The sequence below is a fragment of the Oncorhynchus masou genome, chromosome 15 (genome assembly GCF_036934945.1).
Source record: "Oncorhynchus masou masou isolate Uvic2021 chromosome 15, UVic_Omas_1.1, whole genome shotgun sequence".
NCBI classification, from domain to species: domain Eukaryota; kingdom Metazoa; phylum Chordata; class Actinopteri; order Salmoniformes; family Salmonidae; genus Oncorhynchus; species Oncorhynchus masou.
The window spans coordinates 49,158,449-49,164,746 of record NC_088226.1 but is presented as its reverse complement, the minus strand read 5'-3'; the positions used below and the strand labels follow the sequence as shown (position 1 = coordinate 49,164,746).

Sequence of the window (6,298 nt, the reverse complement as noted above, 5' to 3'; positions counted from 1 at the left end):
ATAAAAATATGTTTCTAAAGTATACTTCTCCCCGTATCCTTACATTGTCTCCCAGTTCTGTCTTGAATATTGATATACTGTACATGACTCCTTACAAGATGAGTCTTGGATGGGATTCTGTCTGTGTGGAAACAAGGACATCACAATCACATCAATCTTCCCTTGAGTTGACCACAGGATGTAAACCGGCGTAGTAGCGACCATGTAGTTGAACAATTCAGAATCCCCCCCCCCCCCCATAGATCATAGATCTAGGTACAGACACAGAATCAACGAGAATAGGTCATCTGTGAGTTTATTGTCGTCGTTCAGTCCTCTAAGTCGGCAAGTCTATCTTGACAAAGGTTTCATAATCCCACTGCATATTGCAGAGTTTGTCTCCTGTGGTGTACCTCACAGAATGGGTCCCTATTGCCTCACTCCCTCATCCAGTTTCAAAGCTTTCTCACAGTCACACTGTACAGTACGGTGAGAGTGCCAGAAATTGTTTTACAACACTGTATTAAATTACTGCAGTATGGGCAGAGAGAGGGAAAGGGAGGAATAGAGAGAACAAGAGAGGGAGAGAGAGAGAGAGAGAGAGAGGGGGAGAGAGAGAGAGAGAGAGAGAGAGAGAGAGAGAGAGAGAGAGATAGAGAGAATATCATCTGCTCTTCTTTAGCTGGTTGAAATGTCATCCTGATGAACATCAGCTTTGTACCTAAGAGGAACAAAATTTACTACAATCACGGTATGTGGAGTAATGTGTTTTGTTCTTGCTGTTATCTGAAACGAAAAATTATTTATTATGGTTTTTAGACACTGTATCTTACACATTGTTACACCAACTAATTTTAAGTTTTATTTTTGCGCAGTGGTTATATCAGTCAATTCAATTTTACAGTCATGTCTCTTCCTGCTTGGTGAATGGTACTATGGTTCTACATTGTTGTGCTGATAATATTACTGTAAATGGCTAGTCTTATATTACAGTATTATATGTTTTATATAATGTGTGGTCAACACACTTTTGTAAGACCCTTGTCAAATGAGGGCCCTGATACAGTGTAATAACAGCCACTGGCAAGACTATACAGCACAATCGCCTTAGCTGACCCTACCTCCTGTCACCATGTCAGGGCCATGGTGACTTACACCTGCTCAAACCAGTTTGCATCCTGTTTGTGGCTCTGTAGGAAAGCAAACAAATTCATATTGGCTGGTTAATTCCAAAAGGCTTATAACAATTTCCATATATCTGATTCTGCCACTCACATAACAGTCACCTGCCTCTCTGCCTTGTACAGGGTCCTGTGGGATCATTTCTGGATCCGTTTCTATTGTGACATTTGTTTTTTACGTCAGAAAATAGATAATCCTGGCATTATACTAAACTGCTTTGGTTCTTTCTGTCTGCCTTCTTCTAAGAGAACTTGAGGTCATGGTGATGATGATAGTTTATTGCTAATGAAATGGACCATAGACCTTTGCAATTTCTGAGGCCAGCTCCCCCTTAATACTGTTTGACATGTTTGACATGTTTGACATCATAAACCGCTAAAGTAATAGGTAGTAAGGGGAATAATGGAATAGCTGAGTAGCTGTGTGCGTCTGCCCGAGACAAAGACCTTAGAAGCAGGAAATATGCCTCTCTCTTCTCTTCTCTGCCTGCGAGAGAAAATAGTGTAGGTTTAACAGGGACAATCATTAAGCACATATTCCCAAATGACATCATCTTTGTCAAGCTTTTAAAATTAAACATTAGTGTCTGCAGAGAACTGATTTGAAATAGGATGAGAAGACTAAATGGCCGTCTCAAATAGATCTAGTTCAATTAACCACATATGTCCTAGAATAAAAAACAAACTATCTTTAGGACACTGTGTGTTATTGATAATGATCAAGGAATCATGATTTTCTTGGAATGTGCCAATGCTTTCTCTTGAATAACCAATACAGGTCTTTAGAGAGTGTTTTTGTTACTTGTTATGTAAATCCTAGTTTTGTTCTTAATTGCTGTCCATTAGCCCACACAGCCAAAAGGAAATGTAGGTCACAGCTAGGAATTTACATCAAACACTGAACAAAAAATATAAACACAACATGTAGTGTTGGACCCATGTTTCATGAGCTGAAATAAAATAAAAATTCAATTTGCAAAAAAAGCTTATTTCTCTGAAAATGTTGTGCACAAATTTGTTTACATCCCTGTTAGTGAGCATTTCTCTTTTGCCAAGATAATCCATCCACCTGACAGGTGTTGCATATCAAGAAGCTGATTAAACAGCATGATCATTACACAGGTGCACCTTGTGCTGGGGACAATAAAAGGCCATTCCAAAATGTGCAGTTTTGTCAGACAACACAATGCCACGGATGTCTCAAGTTTTGAGGGAGCGTGCAATTGGCATGCTGACTGCAGGAATGTCCACCAGAGCTGTTGCCAGATAAAATAATGTTAATTTCTCCACCTTAAGCCACCTCCAACATTGTTTCAGAGAATTTGGTAGTGTGTTCAACTGGCCTCACAACCGCAGACCACATGTATTGCGTCGGAATGGGTGAGCGGTATTCTGATGTCAACGTTGTGAACAGAGTGCCCCATGGTGGTGGTGGGGTTATGGTATGGGCAGACATAAGCTATGGACAACGAACACAATTGCATTTTATCGGTGGCAATTTGAATGCACAGAGTACCGTGACGAGATCCTGAGGCCCATTGTAGTCCATTCGTCTGCCGCGTTTGCCTCATGTTTCAGCATGATAATGCACAGCTCCATGTCACAAGGATCTGTACACATTTCCATGAAGCTGAAAATGTCCCAGTTCTTCCATGGCCTACATACTCACCAGACATGTCACCCATTGAGCATGTTAAGGATGCTCTGGATCGATGTGTATGACAGCGTGTTCCAGTTCCTGCCAATATCCAGCAACTTCGCACGGCCATTGAAGAGGAGTGAAACAACAATTCACAAGCCACAATCAGCAGAATGATCAACTCTATGCGAAGGAGATGTGTTACGCTACATGAGGCAAATGGTGGTCACACCAGAGACTGACTGGTAACTCAGTAAAATCTTTGAAATTATTGCATGTTGAGTTTAAATTTGTGTTCAGTATCGATGCTGCCATAGATCAACATAATGAAGGTACCTGTTACAATACTGTAAGTGTCAATATTGCAAAAGTAGCCTATTTGATGGGAAATATTACCCACCATATACAGTGCCTTGCGAAAGTATTCGGCCCCCTTGAACTTTGCGACCTTTTGCCACATTTCAGGCTTCAAACATAAAGATATAAAACTGTATTTTTTTGTGAAGAATCAACAACAAGTGCGACACAATCATGAAGTGGAATGACATTTATTGGATATTTCAAACTTTTTTAACAAATCAAAAACTGAAAAAATGGGCGTGCAAAATTATTCAGCCCCCTTAAGTTAATACTTTGTAGCGCCACCTTTTGCTGTGATTACAGCTGTAAGTCGCTTGGGGTATGTCTCTATCAGTTTTGCACATCGAGAGACTGAACATTTTTCCCATTCCTCCTTGCAAAACAGCTCGAGCTCAGTGAGGTTGGATGGAGAGCATTTGTGAACAGCAGTTTTCAGTTCTTTCCACAGATTCTCGATTGGATTCAGGTCTGGACTTTGACTTGGCCATTCTAACACCTGGATATGTTTATTTTTGAACAATTCCATTGTAGATTTTGCTTTATGTTTTGGATCATTGTCTTGTTGGAAGACAAATCTCCGTCCCAGTCTCAGATCTTTTGCAGACTCCATCAGGTTTTCTTCCAGAAAGGTCCTGTATTTGGCTCCATCCATCTTCCCATCAATTTTAACCATCTTCCCTGTCCCTGCCGAAGAAAAGCAGGCCCAAACCATGATGCTGCTACCACCATGTTTGACAGTGTGTATGGTGTGTTCAGGGTGATGAGCTGTGTTGCTTTTACGCCAAACATAACGTTTTGCATTGTTGCCAAAAAGTTCAATTTTGGTTTCATCTGACCAGAGCACCTTCTTCCACATGTTTGGTGTGTCTCCCAGGTGGTTTGTGGCAAACTTTAAACAACACTTTTTATTGATATCTTTAAGAAATGGCTTTCTTCTTGCCACTCTTCCATAAAGGCCAGATTTGTGCAATATACGACTGATTGTTGACCTATGGACAGAGTCTCCCACCTCAGCTGTAGATCTCTGCAGTTCATCCAGAGTGACCATGGGCCTCTTGGCTGCATCTCTGATCAGTCTTCTCCTTGTATGAGCTGAAAGTTTAGAGGGACGGCCAGGTCTTGGTAGATTTGCAGTGGTCTGATACTCCTTCCATTTCAATATTATCGCTTGCACAGTGCTCCTTGGGATGTTTAAAGCTTGGGAAATCTTTTTGTATCCAAATCCGGCTTTAAACTTCTTCACAACAGTATCTTGGACCTGCCTGGTGTGTTCCTTGTTCTTCATGATGCTCTCTGCGCTTTTAACGGACCTCTGAGACTATCACAGTGCAGGTGCATTTATACGGAGACTTGATTACACACAGGTGGATTGTATTTATCATAATTAGTCATTTAGGTCAACCTTGGATCATTCAGAGATCCTCACTGAACTTCTGGAGAAAGTTTGCTGCACTGAAAGTAAAGGGGCTGAATAATTTTGCACGCCCAATTTTTCAGTTTTTGATTTGTTAAAAAAGTTTGAAATATCCAATAAATGTCGTTCCACTTCATGATTGTGTCCCACTTGTTGTTGATTCTTCACAAAAAAACACAGTTTTATATCTTTATGTTTGAAGCCTGAAATGTGGCAAAAAGTCGCAAAGTTCAAGGGGGCCGAATACTTTCGTAAGGCACTGTATATGGTGATTAGTCAAGAATAAGTAAGCCTTGTTCCTTTTCTGAACCTTTCGATAAATAAATTACATTTTAAAAGTGAAGGGTCAAAGGTATCACGTCATCCAACCAACCCTGTTTTTCTTTTTCAGCAAACGTGTAAATATTTGTATGAACACAACAAGATTCAACAACTGAGACATAAACTGAACAAGTTCCACAGACATGTAACCAAAATGGAATAATGTGTCCCTGAACAAAGGTGGGGTCAAAATCAAAGTAAGTATTATGAGTATGAGCAGTATGAGCTACATTAAGTACTGCAGTGCATATCCTCCTCATGGACTGCACCAGATTTGCCCGTCCTTGCTGTGAGATGTTACCCGACTCTTCCACCAAATCACCTGCAAGTTCCTGGACATTTCTGGGGAGAATGGCCCTAGTCCTCACCCTCCGATCCAACAGGTCCCAGACATGCTCAATGGGATTGAGATCCGGGCTCTTCGCTGGCCATGGAAGAACACAGAAATTCCTGTCTTGCAGGAAATCATGCACAGAATGAGCAGTATGGCTGGTGGCATTGTCATGCTGGAGCGTCATGTCAGGATGAGCCTGCAAGAATGGTACCACATGAGGGATGAGTATGTCTTCCCTGTAACGCACAGTGTTGAGATTGCCTCCACCTCCAATCGATACCGCTCCAGAGTACAGGCCTCGGTGTAACGCTCATTCCTTCGACAATAAACGTGATTTTCAGTGTTTTTCAGAGTCAGTAGAAAGGCTCTTTAGTGTCCTAAGTTGTCATAACTCTGACCTTAATTGCCTACCGTCTGTAAACTTTTCATTAATTTTCATTAATTGTTTATGGTTCATTGAACAAGCATGGGAAACAGTGTTAGAACCCTTTACAATGAAGATCTGTAAAGTTATTTTGATGTTTACGAATTATCTTTGAAAGACAGGGTCCTGAAAAAGGGATGTTTCTTTTGTTGCTGAGTTTAGTGGGTGTAGTGATTTTTATTTGTTTGAATGTAGACAGGGTTTCTAAAAATCTATTTATATCTGTGCTCACATCTACAGCATTCTACTTGGACACTGTACAATGCAAACCAACGGTACACTTCATATAAGCACTTGCACTTGGATGTACTAATGTACAAAATAGTTATGTTTTATCTTGCTATTAGAATATCAAATATGGCCAGGTCTAAAGTAAAATAAACATTGACTTAAACCCAGGAACCTGTTCAAATTAATTAAGTACTTTTACTCCCCAAAGCTTCAAACAAGAGATTCACCCCCTGGTAACTATCCTTGGCACTGCCATTTATAGCCCAGATCCACACGCTTGAGTGTGCTTTAACGCCATGCCATTTCTGAGATAAATCCAGTGAGAGGCTTTGAGCTTCTCAAGCTGCCATGAACCCTTTGATCTTCCCTCTCAATTATCTGTGCCTTCATCTGAGGCTCTCGCTCAAAAGCCTAA

At 40.8% G+C, this 6,298-nt stretch overlaps 1 long non-coding RNA gene across 1 annotated transcript; it reads left to right on the top strand.

The window, feature by feature from the left end:
• Positions 1 to 452: 452 nt before the first annotated feature.
• LOC135555123 (uncharacterized) lies at positions 453 to 5,885 on the top strand. The gene is made up of 2 exons (XR_010457833.1): positions 453 to 730; positions 4,965 to 5,885. It is a non-coding gene; the product is annotated as an uncharacterized LOC135555123 (long non-coding RNA).
• Positions 5,886 to 6,298: the final 413 nt, after the last annotated feature.